The 24,871-nt window shown below is 45.3% G+C and overlaps 1 long non-coding RNA gene across 9 annotated transcripts in view; it reads right to left on the bottom strand.

Annotated features, from left to right (window-relative positions):
• LOC129475683 (uncharacterized) overlaps nucleotides 1–24,871 on the bottom strand; it is a 57,432-nt gene that overhangs the window by 14,515 nt on the left and 18,046 nt on the right. For 5 of the 9 annotated variants that reach the window (XR_010119729.1, XR_010119728.1, XR_010119730.1 and 2 more), the window contains one exon: nucleotides 24,759–24,804. The exons of 2 other annotated variants lie outside the window; for them this stretch is intronic. This is a non-coding gene — a long non-coding RNA (uncharacterized lncRNA). Of the gene's footprint in view, nucleotides 1–238; nucleotides 5,196–24,758; nucleotides 24,805–24,871 lie in introns of those variants that run through there. 2 more of the 9 variants (XR_010119733.1, XR_010119734.1) reach the window with 2 other exon arrangements.

Raw genomic sequence — 24,871 nt, 5'->3', positions numbered from 1 at the left:
CTCCACCTCCCAGGTTCAAGCGAATCTCCTGCCTCAGCCTCCCGAGTACCTGGGATTACAGGCGTGTGCCACCATGGTCAGCTAATTTTTGTATTTTTAGTAGAGATGGGGTTTCACCATGTTGGCCAGGATGGTCTCAATCTCCTGACTGATCTACCTGCCTCGGCCTCCAAAAGTGCTGGGATTACAGGCGTGAGCCCCCACACCCAGCCCAGACCTTCCTCTTATCAGTCACCAACTCAGCTTCCCCTGGGACCACTTCAAAAATCAGCTGTTCATGAGCCCTGGTGCCCAATGCCTGGCTTCTAAGAGATAGATAAAGACCCTGATTCCCCTTTTCATGGGGAAGACATCTCTGTCCACCCAGTGGACAGCACAGACAGCTCCTAGCACCAGAATGGCAGGGCAAGGGTAAGAGCGTGCCCAGTGGGGAGGCGGGAATGTATATACGTGCTTCCAGACAGGATGTACAAGACAAAGAATTTGAATGACTTTTTGAAACAATGTCATACGGTCGCCTGTGCCAAGCCAATTCCCACTCAGGAGACGGCACCTACTCAGTGTGCTGAAACAAGCATCCCTGTGTGAGGAAGTGACTGCTGCCGGCAAGGGCAGCTCACTTGGCAGAGAGGAGAGGCTGGAATGAAGACTAAAGGCATTTTCAGGGTGTGGACTCCCATCAATGACTTCTACAGAGGAATCCTGAACCCAATCTGGGGTCTGGAGTGGGGGCCAAAGGGACAGAGGGGAGGCAGGAAGGGGCTCCCTGGGAGATTTGGTGGATGACAGAGAACCACAGACACAGAAAAGGCAAAGGCCTGAACCCACCATTTGAAAATCAAGGTTAGGGAGACCCAACACAGGAGAGGATTTGGTAAAGGTCACCCAGGACAAGAGGCAGGCAAGGCTCCCTGATCAGAGCTCTCTACACCTGCATTTCTCTTTGTCCTGGTCACCAGGAGAGAGAAAAAGAGAGCCTCCACCTGACTCAAATGAAAGATGTCTCCGTGGGTAAGGATTTAATTTTCCCCTGATGACCTAAGGAGAAAAATTCTCACTTTCATCCTCACAAATCTATCCTTCTCTTTGAATTCACCTTTGCATCTATCTACATATCTAGCCAGCCACCCACATCCATCCATCCATCTATCTACTCATCCACCCATCCATGAACCTGTTTATTCATGCATCCATCCATCCATTCAATCATCTACTTATCTACCTATCCATCTATCCATCCATCCATCCATCCATCCATCCATCCATCCACCCATCCACTCATCTACTCATCCACTCATCTAACCATCCATCCATCCATCCATCCACCCACTCATCCATCTACTCATCCACCAAACCACTCACCCATCCCACCAATGATACATCCCCCTATTCATTGACACATCTATTCGCTGATCCATCCATCCATCTACCCATCCATCTACCCATCAATCTATCTATCCATCCACCTTTCCACCTACGCATCCACCCAAACACCTGTCCATCCATGTATGTGTCTATTCATCCATCAAACACTTATCCATCTCTCCATCCATCCGTCTACCCATCCACTCAGCCATTCATTCATCCATCCACCCACCTATATCCATCCATCCACCCATCTACCCATCCATCCAAATATCCATCCAAACACCCATCTATCCCTCCATTTTACCCACCAATTCACCATCCATTCATGCATCTATCCATTCGTCCACCTTTCCATCCATTTATCTATCCATCCATTCACCCATCCTTCCCTCCTTCTCACTTTCCCTCAGTTCCTGCATATGGACACCTAGACAGTTCTAGACATCCATGTAGCCATGAGCCCACCTGTAACATCATTCCTGCACAGCCTTGCCTGCTGTATTGTAGCCAATGATCATGACTATGGGTGGCAGAATATCAACGGCAGGGTGGGAAACCGGGGGCCACCGGAATTGGGCACATCTGTGAAAATGTTCGTGGATCTTTCCTTTGTGTCTTATTTCTTAGAGGGCTCAGGGACTGTAGCACTTGTGTTATTTATCAAGTTTCTCTACTGCTGGCCTCTGCTCAAGGGAGTTAGAAGAAACGGCACAGCAGTGAGTCTACGGAAAGCCCTTAACTCAGAGCCCCACACAGATGAAGACGCTGGTCTTAATTGAGACCTCAAATAATAATTATAATGTGAAAATAGATCAAAGTAATATCTCTGCCCTGCAAAATATTGAGAGGGGAAAAACACGTATTACATTTTCTAAAGATACAAACACTATTTTCCATTGGGCAAAACAGTCTAGAAAGACTACTTGAAAGAGCCAGATAATGTTGTAAGATTTATTTGCCTAAACCAGGGCCCCGGAAAACCTTGTTTATCTGTTTACACTGCTCCCTGCTATACCGGACTAGAATAATTCCCATGTACTACTTGCTGGGGGTCCGGGAAGGGAAACTGAGACTGATTCACCCCTAGGATATCAGGGCCATAATCTAGTTGCAAGCAGAGACTTTCAGGACAAATGTCTTGATATTTGAATTTCACTTCTGCTGTTTATTAGCAGTGCATTAGCTGAACACGTCACCAATCTGATCTTCAAGTTTCTGACTTGTAGAATGACAGCGATCATTCTTACTCTAAGTTTGGTGCAGATTTTCTGAAAGTGCTTGCAAAGCACCTGCCATGTAGAGAGGGTTCCATCAAGCAGCATGGATGTTGTTATAAATTTCATTCCTGCCCCTAAAAAGGGAATTCTTGACAAGCCATCCCCAGCCCCTGACTTGTGGATTGAGCCTGCTGATGTTCAGTCAGTGGTGGGAAATGAGACCTGCTAATGGGACCCTGTACTGCACCAAGGTGCTGAACTGTTGGGAAGATAAAGGAAGAAGTCAGACAAGGTCGGGTGAGCCAGCTGACTCACCATGAAAAACATCTACAAGGAGCTCTCACGTATCTGGAACTAAATTCTGAACTTATTCATGAGTTAAAAAGAAAAACAGGCTGGACACGGTGGCTCACACCTGTAATCCCAGCACTTTGGGAGGCTGACGTGGGTGGATCACGAGGTCAGGAGTTCAAGACCAGCCTTGGCCAAGATGCTGAAACCCCATCTCTATTAAAAATACAAAAACTAGCTGGGCGTGGTGGCGGGCACCTGTAATCTCAGCTACTTGGGAGGCTGAGGCAGGGAACTGCTTGAACCCGGGAGACGGAGGTTGCAGTGAGCCAAGATTGTGCCACTGCACTCCAGCCTGGGCGACATCTCAAAGCACACAAACAAACAAACAAACAAAAAACATGCTAGGGGAGATAACTGCATGCTCCTTGCACCCATAAAAATAAGCTATACAAGCTCATGTTTGCCCATATCTGCACAGAAACAACAGACCTTGTTGGATCATTTAAAATGTTGCTAAGATTTCTGCATGATTTCTTCAGCCATGTAGTATTTTTTTTTCTTGGTTAGCATGTTCTCATTGGTTTTGTTTTTTAGCATTTTGAATTTATCGGCCTACTGCCTTCTGACTTCCAAAGTTTCCGATGGGAAGTCTGATGATAATCTTCTTTAGGATCCCTGGGATGGGATCAGTCACTTCTGTCTTGTGGCTTTCACTGTGCTTCAGGGTGGATCTCTGACTTCATCCCACCTGAAGTTTGCTGACTTTCTTGGATGTTTATTTCAAATAGTTGCACTGACAGGTCTAAGAATTTCCCCTGTACCATGGTGAGTGAAATGGATGAGCATGCCCATGAGAGCTCTCAGATTTTCCAACCACCCACGTGTGGGTTGTGTTCAATTTCCTCCTCCTACAACCATTTTCCTTCCTAACGAAAATGCCTGGGTCACCTCACAATGTAATCACATGACCAAATCTGGTCACACAGCCTATGCTTGGCGCCCGTCACATCTACTTTGCCCCCAGCCTTTGGAGTCCCTACTCCTGAGGTCCTGAGCATTCATAGAGAACAGATCTCATTAAGAGGGGCGGAAAGGATTTGCAAGATTAAGTGGGCCAAGTCTTGTAACACCAGTTGTAGGCAGAAGCAATAGCAGGATCCAAAGACATCCATGTCCTGATTCCCAGAACCTGTGCAAGGGAAATGAAGGTTGCAGATGGAATGAAGGTTGCTGATCAGCTGAGCTTGAGATGAGAAGACATTACTGGATTACCCAGGTAGGACCAATGTTATCACATGGGTCTTTATCATTGAAAGAGGGAAGCAAGAGGGTCAGAGTTAGAGAGAGATTGGAAGATGCTACACTGCTGGCTTTGAAGATGGAGGGAGCAGCCACATAACAAGGTGTGTGGGCAGCTTCTAGAAGCTGGAAATGTGAAGCAAACCCTTTCTCTCCTAGAGCCTCCAGAAGGAAGCCAGCCCTGCTGACACCTTGATGGGAGCCCCGGGAAACCCATTTCAGACTTCTTACCTCCAGAACTGTAAGCAAAGAAATGTGTATTGTTTTAAGCTGCAAAGTCTGTGAGCCTTTGTCCTAGAAGCAAGAGAAAACTTATCTAACCCCCGGCAGCAGTTGAAGGAAATCAAGTCAACAGCAAGTGAAGTCATTAGAGTGATGTCTCGGATTCCCATGGGGAATTTTGTTCCTTGCTCTTGGTTTTGCTGAAGACCTAGGATCTGATTTTGGCTGGTGCAAAAGCCACCAAAGTTACCGAGATTGGGGGAGTGGGATTCAGGACTGAGAGGGGACATAAGAAGCCCGGCGCAGAAGCTGAAGAGCCAACAGACGTCAATCTAAAACACAGCATATTCTTAGCATCGGGCGATGTGCCTGCAACTAAGTGATCGGATGGTGTGTGTTTTCTGTGTCTTTTTCAATATCTTAAAGGCAAAATCACAACAGCGCGTAAGGGTGACCGCACAGCAAAACTGTTCTTCTAGACTCATCTTGCACCATAGTGGCAGCTGCAGGAATTGTGCGCCACGATGCATCCCTGGGGTCAGGAAAGACTTCTAGGATGCCTGGGAGCTGAACGAGGTGCTAAATGATGGTGTTGGCGTTGAAGAGAAGTGCAGGGTAGGCATTCCAGGTGAGAGGAAGGAAATAAGGAAGCCAAGCAATGTGGTGGTGAGAAGCAGCACAGGTTCACCCATGTGTGTGGACCTCTGCTTCTTCACACCCAGGAACCCAGCCAGTCCTGGAGATGCACAGATGAGCAAACCATGGCCAGACACTCACTCTCATGTTGCTTAGCGTCTAACGAGGAAAGCAGACATTTAAACAAAATTGCCCACAGGACATAAAAGTAGTGCTGTGGTCAGAGCAGCAGTAAAGTGAGGCTTCTAGATGCTTATAATGTGGTCAACTTGGGTCAGACAGGGACACAGATGCGAACTTTTTTATTTTTTTATTTTTTTTATTTTTTTGAGACAGAGTCTCACTCTGTCGCCTAGGCTGGAGTGCAGCAGCACGATCTCCGCTCACTGCAACCTCTGCCTCCCGGGTTCAAGCGATTCTCCTGCCTCAGCCTCCTGAGTAGCTGGGACCACAGGCACATACCACCACACTTGGCTAATTTTTTTGCATTTGTAGCGGAGACGGGGTTTCACCATGCTAGCCAGGATGGTCTCGATCTCCTGACCTCATGATCCGCCCACCTCAGCCTCCCAAAGTGCTGGGATGACAGGAGTGAGCCACCGCACCCGGCCACAGATGTGAACTTTTAAGGAGAAGTGACAGTGGAGCTGACAATGGAAGTATGAAGACAGCACAAGGTACAGGCAGAAAGGAGTTTTGTGCAGCAAGTGTGGTACGTGCAAAGGGCCTGTGGTCAGTGGAACTGAGGATCCCGTGGGGCTCAGTGAGGAGGGAAAGAGGAGCTCAGGCATGGCGTGGCATGGAGGGGACACAGTGAGGCCACAGTCAGTCCTCAACCTTGAAAATGGCCCTTTGACTGTCCTCAGGGGCTAGACTTGCTTGCCATGTTCATTGTGCCTGTCACCCTCTCTTGCTCCCAGACAGCTTTCTCCTGCCTCCCAGCTCTGTGTCTCTCAGATCCTGGCTCTGATCCCACGCTGCTGTTGCTTCCACTCATGTACCCATTGCTAATGGCATCATTTCTTGGAGTAATTCATTGCAAAGTTCATTTCCCACTATAAACGCACTCTGTGCTCATTACAGTCAACAGGGTTGCCCAGAAGAGTTCAGTTAAAGGAAAAAAAAAAAAACATCAAAATTTCCCTTGAAAAGAAGCCAGTGATATGGCTTGGGTCCACCTTCCTGAAGTTTGAAAACTTCTCTGTTAGTGTTGGTTGCTTTTAGGCCTGGTCCTGCTGCATATACAACGTGTGTCTTTCTCTCTTTTTTTTTTTCTTTTTTGAGATGGAGTCTCGCTCTGTCAGCCAGGCTGGAGTGCAGTGGTGTGATCTTGGCTCACTGCAACTTCCGCCTCCCGAGTTTAAGTGATTCTCGTGCCTCAGCCTCCCAAGTAGCTGGGATTACAGGTGTGTGCCACCACACCCGGCTAGTTGTTGTTTTAAGACTTGAGTCTCGCTTTACTGCCCGGGCTGGAGTGCAGTGGCGTGATCTTGGCTCACTGCAACCTCCGCCTTCTGGGTTCAAACAATTCTTCTGCCTCAGCCTCTCGAGTAACTGGGATTACAGGCACCCGCCAGCACGCCTGGCTAATTTTTGTATTTTTGGTAGAGACGGGGTTTCACCATGTTGGCCAGGCTGGTCTCGAACTCCTGACCTCAGGTGATCCACCCACCTCAGCCTCCCAAAGTGCTGGGATTACAGGCAGGAGCCACTGTGCCTGGCCTTTCTCTTTATATGTAGACGGTGCCCTCTCCTGGTGGGAGGCTGTCAGTGCCTGGCTCCAAATCCATGACCCTAGAGGTGGAGAGGTCCCCAGCTGCCCCCCTTACTGCTCCCAAGCTGGTGCCCTTGGGAATCACCAACTTTCTGTGCCCACCTGTTCTAGCTACTTTGTTCACTTTGACCCAGCCCCTCAGGGGTGACACCCTCCCTCATCAGGCTCCCAGATCCCATCAGGTGTTCAAACCCTATGTGGCAGGTACAATCCTGGTCCCCAGAGATGCCCACATCCTAATTCTGAGAACTTGTGACCTTTTAGGACAAAGAGGAATTTGCAGATAGGATTCAGGTAAGGTTCTTAAGATGGGGACATTTTTTGAATGATCTATGTAATCACAGTGGGGTTCCAGGGCTTTTATAAGAGAGAGGAAGGGAGATATTTAACCGCAGAAAAAAGGGATGTGAGGATGGAAGCAGACGTCAGAGTGATGTGCTTTGAAGATGGGGTAACGGCTAATGAGCCAAGGGTGGCAGGTGGCTTGTCAAAACTAGAAAAAGCAAGGAATGAATTGTCTCCGAGAGATTCTGGAGAGACTGCAAGCCTCCCAACACCTTGATTTTAAAATAGTGAAATCCACTTCAGACTCCTTACCTACAGAAATGTAAGAAAATAAACGTGTTGTTTTCAGTGTTGGCAGCCCGTTACCACAGCAACAAGTAATGCACACACTTCCTCAATTCATCCTTCTTCCTCCACACACTCAGGAATAAAGCTCCCTCTCTTCAAAATGGCCTTTGTCTGCAGTGTATCAGGAGTGTGAATACAGGTGTCATGATGTGTATTTTTGTGTGTTTTTTTAGAGATGGGGTCTCACTATGTTGCCCAGGCTAGACTTGAATTCCTAGTCTCAAGCAATCCTCCTGCCTTATCCTCCCAAAGTGCTAGGATTACAGGGATGAGCAACTGTGCTCAACCTATATCTTTTTTGTTTTGTTTTTTTTGTTTTTGAGACAGAGTCTCATTCTGTCGCCCACGCTGGAGTGCAATGGCACGATCTCAGCTCACTGCAACCGATGCCTCCTGGTTCAAGCAATTTTCCTGCTTCAGCCTCCCAAGTAGCTAGGATTACAGGTGCCCACCAGCCTGCCCAGCCAATTTTTGTATTTTTAGTAAAGACGGAGTTTCACCATGTTGCCCAGGCTGATCTCAAACTCCTGGTCTCAGGTGATCCTCCTCTCTCAGCCTCTTGAGTAGCTGGGGTTGCTGACATAAGCCACTGCACCTGGCCTTTGAATCCTTTCGAGAATTAAGTCAATGGTCTGTTTCTGCAATTCTACTCACTTATTTCCCCACAGCCCTTCTCCTCCTTTTTCCCTTTTTCCACCTCCCACACGCTTCATGCCTCACACACCCTACCTATGAGTCTCAGCATCCATGCATCCTTGCACCAAAGCGTGAGAGACATGGGGTCAGTCTTGGATAGAGAAGGAGCTCCCTTCTACGCTTTCCCGAGCTCCTGGAGCTGATGTTACTGGTGCCCCATCCTCCCTGTCAATCACCTTCGCCTTCTGCCATCCCTCCCATGAAAGTCGGCCCCACCTCAGGCTATCCCCTCATACCCCCGACCTCCGTTACCACTTCTGTGCCCCCCTCCAGCCCTGTGCTCACTGCTTCTCATGCTCTATACCTGCAGTCTTTCACTGCTGCCCTTGAATTACTGGGTTTGCTCTTTCCTGTGATCTGAAAAAGCTGGAGAAGCACAGGGGTTTTCCTTCCTCCCCTTTGCTGTGGTGTGAACCCCCACTCCCTTGCCACGCAGGTCTGGAGGGTCTGCCTAAGTAAACCACTAGCATGATTGCATGCCAGAGTTGCATATTGTTGTGAGTCATAAAAAGATACGTGCGGCTGGGCACAGTGGCTCACGTCTGTAATCCCACCACTTTGCGAGGCTGAGGCGGGCAGATCACGAGGTCAGAAGTTCGAGACCAGCCTGAGCAACATGGCAAAACCCCGTCTCTACTAAAAATACAAAAATTAGCCAGGTATGGTGGTGGATGCCTGTAATCCCAACTACTCGGGAGGCTGAGGCAAGAGAATCGCTTGAACCCAGGAGATGGAGGTTGCAGTGAGCTGAAATCGTGCCATTGCACTCCAGCCTGGGTGACAGAGTGAGAGTCTGTCTAAAAAAAAAAAAAGATGTGCATGTCCTCACCCTCAAAATGTAGAAATAGGATCTTATTTAGAAATAGGTTCCTTGTAGACATACTTAAGTGAAGGATCTTGAGATGAGATCATCCCAGATTTAGGGTGGGCCCTAAATCCAATTACTAGTGTCCTTAAAAGGAGATAGAGATTTGGAGACACAGAGGCGGCGGCCACGTGGAGATGGAGGCAGGGACTGGAGTGATGTGACCACAAGCCCAGGGACACCTGGAACCCCCAGGAGCTGGGAGAAGCAAGAAGGGTCCGGGGTAGCGCAGCCCTGCTCATGCCTAGATCTCAGACTTCTGGTCTTTGGAACCGTGACAATGTCAATTTCCTTTGTCAATTTCCAACGTCAATTTCCTTTCCTGAAGTCACCCAGTGAGTGGTGACTAGCTGTGGTAATGTGATCAATTCCCACTTCAGAAGACATCAGAGTGACCCCATCTGGGTCAAGGTATCCTGAGGTCTGTGTGGCATTTCTTGTAATCATACCCGTGAATGACCAGTGTGTGAAAAGCTTCCCTAGCTTGCCCTCCCTAAGATGACAATTTCTTCCCTTGCAAAATTCTCCAGAGCATCTCTTTAGTGTAGCATCCATTGCGGCATCTCCTCTTTCCATAATTAAGATGTTTGAGCCCAAAAATGTGATCATTAGTATTAGTTGTTTTTTTTGTTTGTTTGTTTTTCTGAAACAGTCTCACTCTGTTGCCAGGCTGGAGTACAGTGGCGCGATCTCAGCTCACTGCAACCTCCACCCCCTAGGTTCAAGCGCTTCTTCTACCTCAGCCTCCTGAGTAGCTGGGACTACAGGCACCCGCCACCACACCTGGCTAATTTTTTTGTATTTTTTTTTAGTAGAGATGGAATTTTGCCATGTTGGCCAGGATGGTCTCGATCTCCTGACCTCGTGATCCGCCCACCTCAGCCTCCCAAAGTGCTAAGATTACAGGCATGAGCTACTGCGCCCGGCCAGCATTAGGGGTTTTTAATAAATAAAACTGGAGAAGCATCATTTTAGCTACAGGATACTAAGAAAAAGTTCATTCTTGAGCTGAGGAAAAAAAAAACAAAAACCTGGCTGGGCATGGTGGCTCACGCCTGTAATCCCAGCACTTTTGGAGGCTGAGGCAGGCGGATCACCTGAGGTCAGTGGTTCAAGAGCAGCCTGGCTGACGTGGTGAAGCCCTGTCTCCACAAAAATATAAAAATTAGTCAGGCATGATGGCAGGTGCCTGTAATCTCAGCTATTCAGGAGGTTGAGGCAGGAGAATCACTTGAACCTGGAAGACAGAGTTTGCAGTGAGCTGAGATCGTGCCACTGCACTCCAGCCTGAGGGACAGAGCGAGACTCCATCTCAAAAACAAAACAAAACAAAACTCTGACACTAGAACAATTGTGTTGTCAAGTAAATTAGAGGATGCTGGGACAGTGACATTCTTTCCCTCTCTCCTGGACCCTGGCAGTAAAGCACTAGAGGGGTTCACATGCACCTGAATCATGGGGCATGTGACCCAGGGCCGCTTCTTCAACCAAGGACATTTCCAGCCTCACAATGGCACTGTGGTTAGAACTTCATCAACAAGACACGTGCGTAACACCAAGGAACGCGGCACAATTCAGCAGTCCCGAATACAGCGGCATGAATGGTGCCTTCTAAGAGCATTCAGAGCAGCTAACCAGCAAGAGATGACGGCCGGCATTTCTCAATAAACAACTGCAGTACGTTACCCTTTGTACATCAAGCAATATTTTTCAACATCTCCTGGTGAGAAACTTAGATAATGCCTGATAAGAACACACATGGCAGCATAGAATGCATTCTTCCATTTGCTTCCTTTAGGCAGGGATGTTTTTTTCTCTTGGAACTGACCCCAGAGTTCTAGCAGAGGCTTTGTTAAGTGGGGTGGGATGGAGAATTGTTGAGAAACACTAATGACCAAGGCATGCATTTTCACATTTATAGTTGTTCTCTCCGGAGCTACCAGACACCCAGTGCAACAAAACCAACCCAACTCTATGGAAAGGAAGGGAAATGCATTAGCCACACGCCTGTGGGCTCCAGGAATTCTGGCTCCGTAGCTGCCTGCATTCCAAAGTAAGAGCTGCAGTTAGGATGGGCACCGTGGCTCACGCATGTAATCCCAGCACTTTGGGAGGCCGAGGCAGGCGGATCACCTGAGGTTGGGAGTTCGAGACCAGCCTGACCAACACGGAGAAACCCCATCTCTAGTAAAAATACGAAATTAGCCAGGCGTAGTGGCGCATGCCTGTAATCCCAGCTATTCAGAAGGCTGAAGCAGGAGAATCGCTTGAACCCAGGAGGTGGGGATTGCGGTGAGCCGAGATCACGCCATTGCACTCCAGCCTGGGTGACAAGAGCGAAACTCCATCTCAAAACAAAAAAGAGTTGCAGTCACTCGAATCTTCTGTCCTTAGTCGGTTGCATGTTTCTCCAAGTTACATGGTTCCGTAGATGTTGAGATGTTTGTGACATCCATGTCCCTTTCGATTTTGGTCCTTTGTTTCTGACAGGGGTTGTATGGTTGACTCCAATGACCAATCACCAAATTTCCATTACGCCAAAGTTGCGTGTGTGTGTGTGTGTGTGTGTGCGTGTGTGCGTGTGTGTATAACTAGATGCGAGTACGTACGTGTGTATGTGGGTATTTGTGTGCATGTGCATATCCCTGTGTATGTGTTTGTGTATATGTGTTTGTGTAGGTATGTAGGTGTAAGTATGCATCTATGTTTGGTATGTATGTACATGTGTATCTGTGTATGTGTGTATGTATTTGTGTGCATGTGTGTATGTGTATATCTCTGTGTTTGTGTATGTGTGTGTATAGGTTTAAGTATGAATGTATGTCTGGTATGTATGAATATGCATATCTGTGTGTACATGTGTGTATCTGCAGGCTTGTGGATATGTGTGCATGCATGTGTTATGTGTGTATATGTGTATGCACATATCTGTGTCTATGTTTGTATACCTGTGTATGTATGTTACATATGTGTATATCTGTGTATGGTTTATGTGCATAGGTATATGTGTATATCTGTGTGTGTATGTCTGCATACATGTGCATGTGAATATGTATCTGTGTATGTGTGTCTACATTTGTGCATGTATGTGCGTGTATATCTGTGTATACATGTACACGTATGTATTTGTACGGATGTGTGTAACTGTGTGTATGCAAGTCTATGTGTGGTATATGTGAATGTGATTGTGTACACACAAGAGTTTAAAACTTAGTGCAATAGAACCTTTGTGAATAACCATGGGAAAACAATTGTGCTTCCTACTGGTACCAGAGAGAAAGAGGAAGAACATTTCATAAAGCTCTCTTTTGTTAGTTTTCATCGTATAATGGTAGGAAGAAGTATGGCATGAAGGACAGTTTTGTACATGCTGCAGGAATTTCTACCCATCCAGGAGAAACCTGGGACCATATAAATCTCAAAAATAACCAAGGAAATATCTGACTCATATTTTAGACACTGACCAAAGAAGAAAAACTAGAAGAAAAACTTAACAATTTTATAAGCTCTTCAATGCATCTCTAGTGTATATTAATGGTTTTTATGCTTATATGCCTGATAACAAAAACTATCGTAACAGACTGCAAAAATCTCACCCTTGCAAAAAAAAATCCTTCCACAAGGACATCTGCCCCAAAACTGGCTGTCCAAACTCAGACTGGTGTCACCATGTTATTGATCTTTTTAGCCAAGGACAATCATTTCAAAAGAATTATGGAATCCTCTTCATTATTTCCTTTAAAATCCTTTTTTCCCCTTTACCTCCCTGAATATGCACATAGTTTAATATGGCACATCTATTTTCATGGCACTACTATACTCCCAAATAAACATCTTTTCTATTACAGAGTGTATTAGTCAGTCCTTACACTGCTATAAAGAAATACCTGAGACGGGGTAATTTATAAAGAAAAAGAGGTTCAATTGGCTCACGGTTCCACAGGCAGTACAGGAAGCATGGCTGGGGAGGCCTCAGGAAATCTACAATCGTGGCGGAAGGCAAAGGGGAAACAGGCACGTCTTACATGGCCACAGCAGGAGCAGGACAGGGGTAGGGAAGTTGTTGCACCCTTTAAACAACCAGATCGGATGATAACTCACTTCCGCCACAACAGCACCATGGGGAACAGTGGTAAACCATGCAATGGAAACCACCCCCATAATGCAGTCACCTCCCACCAGGCCCCACCTCCAAACCGGGCATTCCAACTCAACCTAAGATGTGGTGGGGAACCAGATCCAAACCATCTCTTTGTTGACACCAATACTTAGGTTGACACCAATACTCTGTAGCTGTATCTGTTTCATCCAATTTTACTGTTTTTCATAAAAGCAATGCAGTAAAGATACAACTAAATGTGGACCCTGGGAACAAGGAGTCCGGAGGTTGCCCAAAGACTTGCAAAGTGCATCAGGAAACCTGAACGTGAAGATGGGTGATCGAGAGCCTGACGCCAGCCTCCTCTTGGGTCCTGACTGAAATCTTCCCAGGTTGCTACTGGATTTGGCACGTACGAACCTCCATCAGAGGACAGACTTAGGCATATGGTTTGCCCAGCGAATTGAACGATCTCCAGAGTTTATGAATTGAAGAGTGAGATGAACACAATACACAGAGCACCGAAGCAAACACATCAGAGTCGAGGCAACTCCCCCGGGAGAAAAAACGGAAAGCTTGAGCTGAATAGTTCAGAACAGGTTGTGACAAACCGGGCATCTCGGGGACCTTTTACCCCCAAGAACCGGAATCTGGAAAGATCTTTGCCTGTCTACCATGATTTATTTTTCTTGGGAGGTATAAATTCCCAGTGCCCTCCCCTCTATCTTACTGTGGAGGGTATTAGCTCAGTTTTTCAATTTTTAAACAGGTACCGCCAAAAAGTGTCTTCTCAATGCTTCCCACGCTATTCCACATGGACTTTTGGCTTCCAGTTTACTTGCATTTTACCCACTTTTTATCTATCATCTAATGTCAATCAATTGCCTATTAATCATCTCTCTCTCAAAATATCTTCTATCATTCATATATCTATATATCCATTTCTATCATTTATCTATCTCTGTGTATATTTATCTATCCATGTATTCATCTGTCTATCCACCTACCCTGTCTACGTATCTATGTATGTATTGGCTCTATCTATATCATGTATCTAGCCACTTATTGATTTATCTATCCACCCACTCTGTATATATAGCTATATATCTATCAGGTCTAATCTACGTATCTATGTATCTAATCTCTATCATCTATCAATCAATCATGTATCTATACATTTATTCATTTATTTTTTATTTTTATTTTATTTATTTTTTTTGAGACGGAGTCTCGCTCTGTCACCCAGGCTGGAGTGCGGTGGCGCGATCTCGGCTCACTGCAAGCTCCGCCTCCCGGGTTCACGCCATTCTGCTGCCTCAGCCTCTCCAAGTAGTTGGGACTACAGGCACCCGCCACCGCGCCCGGCTAATTTTTTTGTATTTTTAGTAGAGACGGGGTTTCACCGTGGTCTCGATCTCCTGACCTCATGATCCGCCGGCCTCGGCCTCCCAAAGTGCTGGGATTACAAGCGTGAGCCACCGCGCCCGGCACATTTATTCATTTATCTATCCACCCACCCTGTATATATCAGGTCTAATCTATGTATCTATCATGTATCTATGTAATATTTATCTATCAATCATCTATCATGAATCTATCTATCTGTATCAATGTATTTGTCTGTCTGTCTGCCTGTCTTTGTTAACTTATTGACCACAAGTAACTTGAACAAGATAAATTCACAAATTTCCTGGGAGAAAATTTCAAGTTGATTCCAGCAGGTAGCAAACATAGAAGCTGTCTTACACCAGGAAACAGGGTTAAAGACCCAAAGGAGGAGGAACTTTTTCATCCTTTGATAAAAGACCAACAAGTCTGATGGGGAAGCTGTAGCTGTGCCTTAAAGTGCAAAGTGACTCAGAGAACAAGGTGCAGGTTAAAGAAGAAAGCTCGTAAGCTCAGAGGTGGGAGAACCAACAGAGCTCGCTTAGATGGAAACTCTTTTCTTTTTTTTTTTTTGAGATGGAGTCTTGCTCTGTTGCCCAGGCTGGAGTGCAGTGGTGTAATCTCAGCTCACTGCAACCTCTGCCTCCAGGGTGCAAGTGATTTTCCTGCCTCAGCCTACACAGTAGCTGGGATTACAGGTACCTGCCAGCACGCCTGGCTAATTTTTGTATTTTTAGTAGAGATGAGGGGTTCTCCATGTTGGCCAGGCTGGTCTTGAACTCCTGACCTCAAGTGATTGACCTGCCTCAGCCTCCCAAAGTGCTGGGACTGCAGGCGTGAGCCACTGTGTCCAGCCAGATGGAAACAGATGGAAACTTTTTTTTTTTTTTTGAGATGGAGTTTTGCTCTTGTGGCCCAGGCTGGAGTGCAATAGCACGATCTCGGCTCACCACAACCTCTACCTCCCAGGCTCAAGCAATTCTCCTGCCTCAGCCTCCAGAGTAGTTGGGATTACAGGCATGTGCCACCACACCCGACTGATTTTGTATTTTTAGTAGAGATGGGTTTCTCCATGTTGGTCAGGCTGGTCTCGAACTCCTGGCCTCAGGTGATCCGCCCGCCTCGGCCCCCCAAAGTGCTGGGATTACAGGCATGAGCCATCATGCCTGACCAAAACTTTTAAATCATTTAAACGAGCGCCCTGTCTGTAGCCCAATGTCCTCTGCACCTTTTCATCCTTGAAGGGTGACAGCCAAAATCCCACTCTAGGCTGACGGAATGAGGAAGCTCCATGAAATCTCTGTTTTCAAGCTGTCCCTGAGTGAAATGATCTATTTCCTTGCTTTCTTCACTGGTAGAGATGACTGGGCCAGCCAAAACCCTCCGATGCCCTCAAGCCAATGCTGAATATGAATTTTACCATTTAGTTAATATATTATTTTAGTCATTTAAAAATAAAATCCGGTCAATAGCCAGACATGCTAGCCAGAAACAAGCTAAGGCAATGCACCATCTCTGTTCTGTGTGTCTTGAAAGTGTGCCTTCTTTGGATAACGAAAATCTCTACAATATTTTCTTGGGCTAATGAGAAGTCAAGTGTTTATTTGTATTTTTAATATGAAAGAGAACATCTTTGCCCCTGGGAAATATTTCTGAGGAACATAACTAAATGGAGACTAAGCTTTCCTTTTCATTTCCCTTCTGCGTCACAGATTCTTGTGTTTCTTCAAAGCACTAATTAAATATTTAAAGCTGTTGTCAATGCAGAAACGTTCCTCCCTAAAATGTTTCAATGAGCTGGAAAAAAGCGGAGAATAATTTGCTACTGTCTACATATTCACAACATAAGGATTTCAGGAGGTATCAGAGTCACTTTCGACGTGTCTGACTACACAGCATTGGTAATATTACAACACTTCCAGCTTTCAAGGTGTAAATTTTTCACCTCCTCCTTTTCACTTCCTTCCATTGGTATCCAGGCCCCTTAGAGAGGTGGCTGCAGGTCACTTTTTTATTATTTTTTTATTTAATTTTAATTGTATTTATATTTATTTTTATTTATTTATTTTTTTGAGACAGAGTCTTGCTCTGTCGCCCAGGCTGGAGTGCAATGGTGCGATCTCAGCTCACTGCAACCTCCACCTCCCAGGTTCAAGTGATTCCCCTGCCTCAGCCTCCTGAGTAGCTGGGACTACAGGCGTGTGCCACCATGCCTGGCTAATTTTTGTTTGTTTTTGAGATGGAGTCTCGTTCTGTCGCCCAGGCTGGAGTGCAGTGGAGCCATCTCAGTTCACTGCAATCTCTGGCTCCCAAGTTCAAGCAATTCTCCTGCCTCGGCCTCCTGAGTAGCTGGGATTACAGCCGCCTGCCACCATGCCCAGTTAATATTTTGTATTTTTACTAGAGACAGGGTTTCACCATGTTGGCCAGGATGGTCTTGATCTCCTGACCTCAGGTGATCCATCTGCCTCAGCCTCCCAAAGTGCTGGGATTACAGGAATGAGCCACCACTCCCAGCTGGTCACATTTATTTTTTAGCCAGTTTCTGTGCACCAAAGAAGGGACAGCCTTCTGGAAGCATTTTAAAAGGGAGGCAGTAAAAAGCTATATGAAGTTCATTCCAAAACATATCTCCCAGATTTCTCAAAGAACTAAAAAGAGAACTATCATTTAGTTCAGCAATCCCATTCCTGGATACATACATAAAGGAAAATAAGTTATCCTACCAAAAAGACTCCTGCATAGCATGTTGATCACAGCACTATTCCCCATAGCAAAGACATGGAATCAACCTAAATGCCCATCAACGGTGGATTGGATAAAGAAAATGTGGTCCATAGACGCTGTGGAATACTACACAGCCACAGAAAAGAACAAAACCACGTCCTTTGCAGTAACATGGATGGAGCTGGAGGTTCTTATTGTAATCAAACTAATCCAGAAACAGAAAACCAAATATTGCACATTCTCATGTATAAGTGGATCTACATACTGGGTACTCATGGACACAAAGATAGGAACAGACACTGGGGGCTTCTAGAGGGTGGAGGGAGGGATAGGGTAAGAACTGAAGAACTACCTATTGGGTGCCATGCTCACTACCTGGGTGATGGGATCGGTCATACCCCAAACCTCAGCATCACACAGTCCACCCAGGTAACAAGCCTGCATATGTACAACAAGTCAGCAAAATAAATCATGATGAAAATAATCAAATGTTCTTAGTTTTATTTTAACCACAAATTAGAAATCAGACATTTTTCAACTATCTGCCTTGGACCTGATTCTAGGGAAAATATCCTAGGTCTGTGTTTTATAAAGATATGTGTAAATATATGTGTGTATATGTGTGTGTGTGTATATATATATATATATATATTACATATATGTACATAATGTGGGTATGCTTGTATATGTATATATATATATATATGCTTGTATATGTGTATATACCTATACATATATGTGTGTATATATACATATATATGTGTATACCTATACATACCTATACATGCATGTAGAGGTATACGCACATATATATGTATATATATATACACAAACCAGCATACACACATAAATAATCAACAGTGTCTTAGTCTTCACATTGAATTTATTGTTCTGCAAATGGAATAACTGTTGATATTTTAAAATAGAACATGCATTTGCTATTCTATTTCATCCATATTTTTTTAACCCCTTCTGTGTTTCAGGCAGTGTCCTAGATAGAGCTGGGGATTTTGGAGTTGAATAAAACACAGTTCCTTCTTGAAACTGACATTTAGAGACCCATATCTGAGAGATAAGCAAATAAGGTCAAGCATTAATAAGGCTATGAATAAATACATCAAAACACTGAATAAGAAATATTTATTTAAGTATTACTCATCTACTTGACAGAGAAGAAGAAAGCACATGAAAACTTGAAAGCCAACCTATCTGGTCATCAGGGAAATGCAAATCAAAACCACAATGAGATAGCCCATCATACACACTAGGATGGCTCTTATGACAAATATGGACAGTGACAAGTGTTGGCTCAGATGTGCAGAAACTGGAGCACTCTTTTTTTTTTTTTTTTTTTTTTCGAGACGGAGTCTTGCTCTGTGCCCCAGGCTGGAGTGCAGTGGTGCGATCTCGGCTCACTGCAAGCTCCACCTCCCGGGTTCACGCCATTCTCCTGCCTCAGCCTCCCGAGTAGCTGGGACTACAGGCGCCCGCCAACACGCCCGGCTAATTTTTTTGCATTTTTAGTAGAGACGGGGTTTCACCGTGTTAGCCAGGATGGTCTCGATCTCCTGACCTCGTGATCTGCCCGCCTCAGCCTCCCAAAGTGCTGGGATTACAGGCTTGAGCCACCATGCCTGGCCGCACTCTTATTGTTTGTGGGATGGTGCAATGGTGCGGTTGCTTTGAAAAGCAGCCTGGCGGATCCTTCAATGGTTAAACATAGAGTTATCATATGACCCAGCCATTCCCCTCCTGGGTATTTACCCAAAAAATTGAAAACAGTTACTCAGACAAGTATGTACATAGAAGTCCTAACTGTATGCTAAGTGCTAAGCATTATTCATGGTAGTCACACGGTGGAAAGAACCCAATGTCCATCAACAAGTGTGTGGATAAACAAAATGTGGTCTACCCATACAATGGAATGTCATTCGGCCATCAAAAGGAATGAAATTCTGATGCATGGTACAAAATCGATGGACCTCAAAAATATTATGCTGAGTGAAAGAAGCCAGGCACAAAACCACGTGGGAGGCCATTTGCTTCAAATGCCCCTGATAGGCAAATCCATGGGATAGGAAGTAGACTTGTGAGTGGCTGCATAGGACTGGAGCAGATGGCAGGATGGGGGTGATGACCCAGGGACTGTTGCAACTATCCTTATGAACCAGGAAGTGCTACAATTATCCAGATGAACCAGGAAGTATGGCAATGTCCCTACGAACCAGGAAGTGCTACAATTATCCCTATGAACCAGACGGTTCCAAATGTCTTTATGAACCAGGAAGTGCTACAATTATCCATATGAACCAGAAAGTATTACAATGTCCCTGCAAACTAGAAAGTTCTACAATTATCCGAATGAACCAGAAGTGTTGCAATGTCCCTGTGAACCAGGAAGTGCTACTATTATCCATATGAACCAGGAAGTGCTACAATTATCTGGATGAACCAGCAAATGTGGCAATGTCCCTATGAACCAGGAAGTGCTACTATTATCCATATGAATCAGGAAGTGTGGCAATGTCACTATTAACCAGAAAGTGTCACAATTTCCCTATAAACTGGGAAGTGCTACAATTATCCAGATGAACCAGGAAGTGTGGCGATGTCCCTATGAACCAGCACTTCCTGGTTCATAGGAAAATTGTGACACTTTGTGGTTCATAGTGACATTGCCACACTTCCTGGTTCATATGGATAATTGTATCACTTCCTGGTTCACAGGGACATTGCCACACTTCTTGGTTCATCCGGATAACTGTAGCACTTCCTGGTTCATAAGGATATTGCAACACTTTCTGGTTCGTATGGATAATTGTAGCACTTCCTGGTTCATATGGATAATAGTAGCACTTCCACAATATCCCTAAAAACTAAGAAGTGCTACAATTTTCCGTATGAACCAGGAAGTATTGCAATGGCCCTATAAACCAGAAGTGCTACAATTATCCATATGAACCAGGAAGTGTGGCAATGCCCCTATGAACCAGGAAGTGCTACAATTATCCATATGAACCTGGAAATGTTACAATTTCCCTATGAACCAGCAAGTGCTACAATTATCCATATGAACCAGAAAGTGTTACAATATCCCTGCAAACTAGGAAGTTCTACAATTATACGAATGAACCAGGAAGTGTTGTAATGTCCCTGTGAACCAGGAAGTGCTACTATTATCCATATGAACCAGGAAGTGCTACTATTATCCATATGAACCAGGAAGTGCTACAATTATCTATATGAACCAGAAAGTGTTGCAATATCCCTATGACCTAGGAAGTGCTACAATTATCTGGATGAACCAGGAAGTATGGCAATGTCCCTATGAACCAGGAAGTGCTACTATTATCCACACGGACCAGGAAGTGTGGCAATGTCACTATGAACCAGAAAGTGTCACGATTTCCCTATGAACCAGGAAGTGCTACAATTATCCATATGAACCAGAAAGTGTTACAATGTCCCTGCAAACTAGGAAGTTCTACAATTATCTGAATGAACCAGGAAGTGTTGTAATGTCCCTGTGAACCAGGAAGTGCTATTATCCATATGAACCAGGAAGTGCTACAATTATCCATATGAACCAGAAAGTGTTGCAATATCCCTATGAACCAGGAAGTGCTACAATTATCTGGATGAACCAGGAAGTGTGGCAATGTCCCTATGAACCAGGAAGTGCTACTATTATCCACACGGACCAGGAAGTGTGGCAATGTCACTATGAACCAGAAATTGTCCCAATTTCCCTATGAACCAGAAGTGCTACAATTATCCAGATGAACCAGGAAGTGTGGCAATGTCCCTACAAACCAGGAAGTGCTACAATTATCCATATGAACCAGAAAGTGTTACAATATCCCTATGAACCAGGAAGTGCTACAATTATCTGGATGAACCAGGAAGTGTGGCAATGTCCCTATGAACCAGGAAGTGCTACTATTATCCACACGGACCAGGAAGTGTGGCAATGTCACTATGAACCAGAAAGTGTCACGATTTCCCTATGAACCAGGAAGTGCTACAATTATCCATATGAACCAGAAAGTGTTATAATGTCCCTGCAAGCTAGGAAGTTCTACAATTATCCGAATGAACCAGGAAGTGTTGTAATGTACCTGTGAACCAGGAAGTGCTATTATCCATATGAACCAGGAAGTGCTACAATTATCCATATGAACCAGAAAGTATTGCAATATCCCTATGAACCAAGAAGTGCTACAGTTATCTGGATGAACCAGGAAGTGTGGCAATGTCCCTACGAACCAGGAAGTGCTACAATTATCCCTATGAACCAGACGGTTCCAAATGTCTTTATGAACCAGGAAGTTCTACAATTATCCATATGAACCAGAAAGTGTTGCAGTGTCACTATGAACCAGGAAGTGTCACAATGACCCTAAAAACTAAGAAGTGCTACAATTATCCATATGAACCAGGAAGTATTGCAATGTCCCTGCAAACCAGGAAGTGCTACAATTATCCATATGAACCAGGAAGTGCTACAATTATCCGTATGTATGAACCTGGAAATGTTACTATGTCCCTATGAACCAGGAAGTGCTACAATTATCCATATGAACCAGAAAGTGTTACAATGTCCCTGCAAACCAAGAAGTTATACAATTATTGGAATGAACCAGGAAGTGTTGCAATGTCCCTGTGAAACAGGAAGTGTTGCAATGTCCGTGTGAACCAGGAATTGCTATTATCTATATGAACCAGGACTACAGTTATCCGTATGAACCAGAAAGTATTACAATGTCCCTATGAAACAGGAAGTGCTACAATTATCCCTACGAACCAGGAAGTGTTGCAATGTCCCTGTGAACCAGGAAGTGCTACAATTACCCATAAGAACCAGGAAGTGTCACAATGTCCCTGTGAACCAGGAAGTGCTACTATTATCCATTTGAACCAGGAAATGTAACAATGTGAGCCAGAAAGTTTTACAATGTCCCTATGAATCAGAAAGCATTACAATCTCCAGATAAACCAGGAAGTGTTACAATGTCCCTATAAACTAGAAAGTGCTGCAATCTTCCAATGACCCAGGAAGTTCATTTACCATGTCTAGGAAGCAGGAAGTGCTACAACCTCCCCAGTGACCCAGGAAGTTCTCTTACGATCCCCAGGTAACAGGAAGTGCTACAAACTTCCCTAGTGACCCAGGAAGTTGATTTAACATCTCCAGAAAGCAGGAAGTGCTACAATTTTCCTAGTGACCCAGGAAGTTCATTGACCATCTCTAAGAAGCAGGAAGTGCTACAACCTCCTCAGTGACCCAGGACATTTATTTACCATCTCCAGGAAGCAGGAAGTACTACAACCTTCCCAGTGACTCAGGAAGTTCATTCACCATCTCTGGGCAGCAGGAAGTGCTACAACCTCCCGTGTGACACAGGAAGTTTATTTACCATCTCCAGGAAGCAGGAAGTGCTACAAATTTCCCAGTGACACAGGGAGTTCATTTACCATGTCTAGAAAGCAGGAAGCACTACAACCTTCCAGTTGATGGGGTACAGGACACCCCACCCTGAATAGGAATGTAGATCATTATGTGACACCCTGAAATATGACACCTTGGCATACTGATTGCCTCGAGCAGAAATAAATCAAGAACCAGCCAAAGCACAACCCATGGTCTCTTGACTTCGTCACAGTGCTCTTGTCTGACGTTTCTTATTGGCTTTAAAAATGTCCTGTCTCTGACATTTCTTAGGTCCAACAGGAAACCCCAAGCCAGGTAGTGAGAGCCAGGCCAGCCTCTGGATGTCAGCGGCTGCCTGCTTCTCTCACCATGCACTTTATCTTGCAAATTTGCTGTGACCTTATGTACAGGGGGGGAAAGCTGTTTTTTCCTTTGACACGCACACCCCTCTCATCCTTCACTTCTGACACTGAATGTGTAGGAACAACTGCTTTTTTCTATACATACACTCAAAATCTCTGTGACCAGAAGTCACAGAGATTCTGGGACTCTGTGCTGATAATCATTTTTTCCAGCCCTCTCATCCCTGTGACCCAGGGCCCAGGTAGCCAGGAAAACCAGCAATTACTCAGCAGTAAACGACCACTCATTCAATCCTTGTTGTCATGTATTGGATCCAGGTTACTGGGTCCTCACAGGTTAGACCCACCCTCCAACAGCTGCATCTAAGCTATCCAATGGGCTGGTGCATCTTCCAGGGAAAGATCATTAGGGGCTTTAGGAGAATTTGAAGGGCTGGGGGCAGCCATGGCAACCTGGGTGCCAAAGTCTTTCAATGACTTTTTTTTCAATGGTCCTCTCCACTTTTATTTCTGTCTCTTTCCACATGTGAAACCTCCTTCATCCTCTGACGCACGCCTCTCTAACGAACCTATGATTCCATCGTAATTACACAGCTCATCCTAAATAATCTTCCCATGTCAAGATCTTTAATGTAATCCCATTTGCAAAGTCCCATGTGTTGCATAAGGTCACACACTTACATGATCAAGGGGTTAGGATGTGAGAATCCCTGGGGACCAGTATTTCACCTATCACATGGGGTTTCAACACCTGATGGGAGCTGGGAGCCTGATGAGGGAGGGGGTCACCCCTGAAGAGCTGGCTCAAAGTGAACCAAGTAGCTAGAACAGGTGGGCACAGGAAGTTGGTGATTCCCAAGGGCACCACTTTGGCAGAACTAAGTGGGACTGTCGGGGACCCCTCTACCTCTTGGGTCATGGATTTGTAGACAGACACTGAGAGCCTCCCACCAGAAGAGGGCACTGTCTGCATATAAAGAGAAAGATACACCTGGCTAATGCAGCAAGAACAGGCCTAAAAGCAACTGACACTAACGAAGAGGCTTTCAAACCTCAGGGAGGTGGACCCAAATGGTATCACTGGTTTCTTTTCGAGGGAAAGTTTGAATTTTTTTTTCTTTAACTGCACTCTTTTGGGTCTCCCAGTTGATTGTTATTAGTACAGACTGCTTTTCTAATGGGAAATTAACTTTGCACTTAGCTGCTGAAGGGAATGATGACATTAGCAATGGATACATGAGTGTAAGCAACAGCAGCGTGGGATCAGAGCCAGGATCTGAGAGACGCAGAGCTGGGAGGCAGGAGAGAGCTCTCTGGGAGCAAGCAGAGGGGAGCAAGGGTAATAAGCACTGAAAACAAGGATGGCCCCTAGGGACACTCAAAGGGACATTTTCAAGACTGGGCACTGACTGTAGCCTCACTCTGTTCCCCTCCATCCCATGCCATGCCTGACTTCCTCTTTTCCCCCTCACTGAGCCCCACAGGCCCTTTGCACATGCCACATTTGCTACACAAAACTCCCTTTGACCCACTCCTTGGGATATAAGTCATCCTCACTCCTCAGCTGTCATCTCAACTGTCATGTCCCTCCAGGGGTCCACATGTGTGCCCCTGCCTGAGCCCCGGGCAACTAATATGGAAGCATCTAGAAGCCTCAAACCTTCATCACTGCTCTTCCTACAGCACTCCAAAAACACAAACAAACTATATGCAATTCGGCAACAGAGGAGACTTTAAAGAGTTACTCACTGTTTCATTCACCATGAAGAAACATCTGTGAAATCAAAGTCATCCCCTAAAGAAGGGAAACAGGCTGTTAACACCAAAGTTCTGAGAGAAATGAGGAACAAATGACCTGGAAG

The sequence above is a fragment of the Symphalangus syndactylus genome, chromosome X, assembly GCF_028878055.3.
Source record: "Symphalangus syndactylus isolate Jambi chromosome X, NHGRI_mSymSyn1-v2.1_pri, whole genome shotgun sequence".
NCBI lineage: Eukaryota > Metazoa > Chordata > Mammalia > Primates > Hylobatidae > Symphalangus > Symphalangus syndactylus.
Note: the sequence above shows the minus strand (reverse complement) of the source record. Positions and strands in the feature narration are given on the sequence as shown.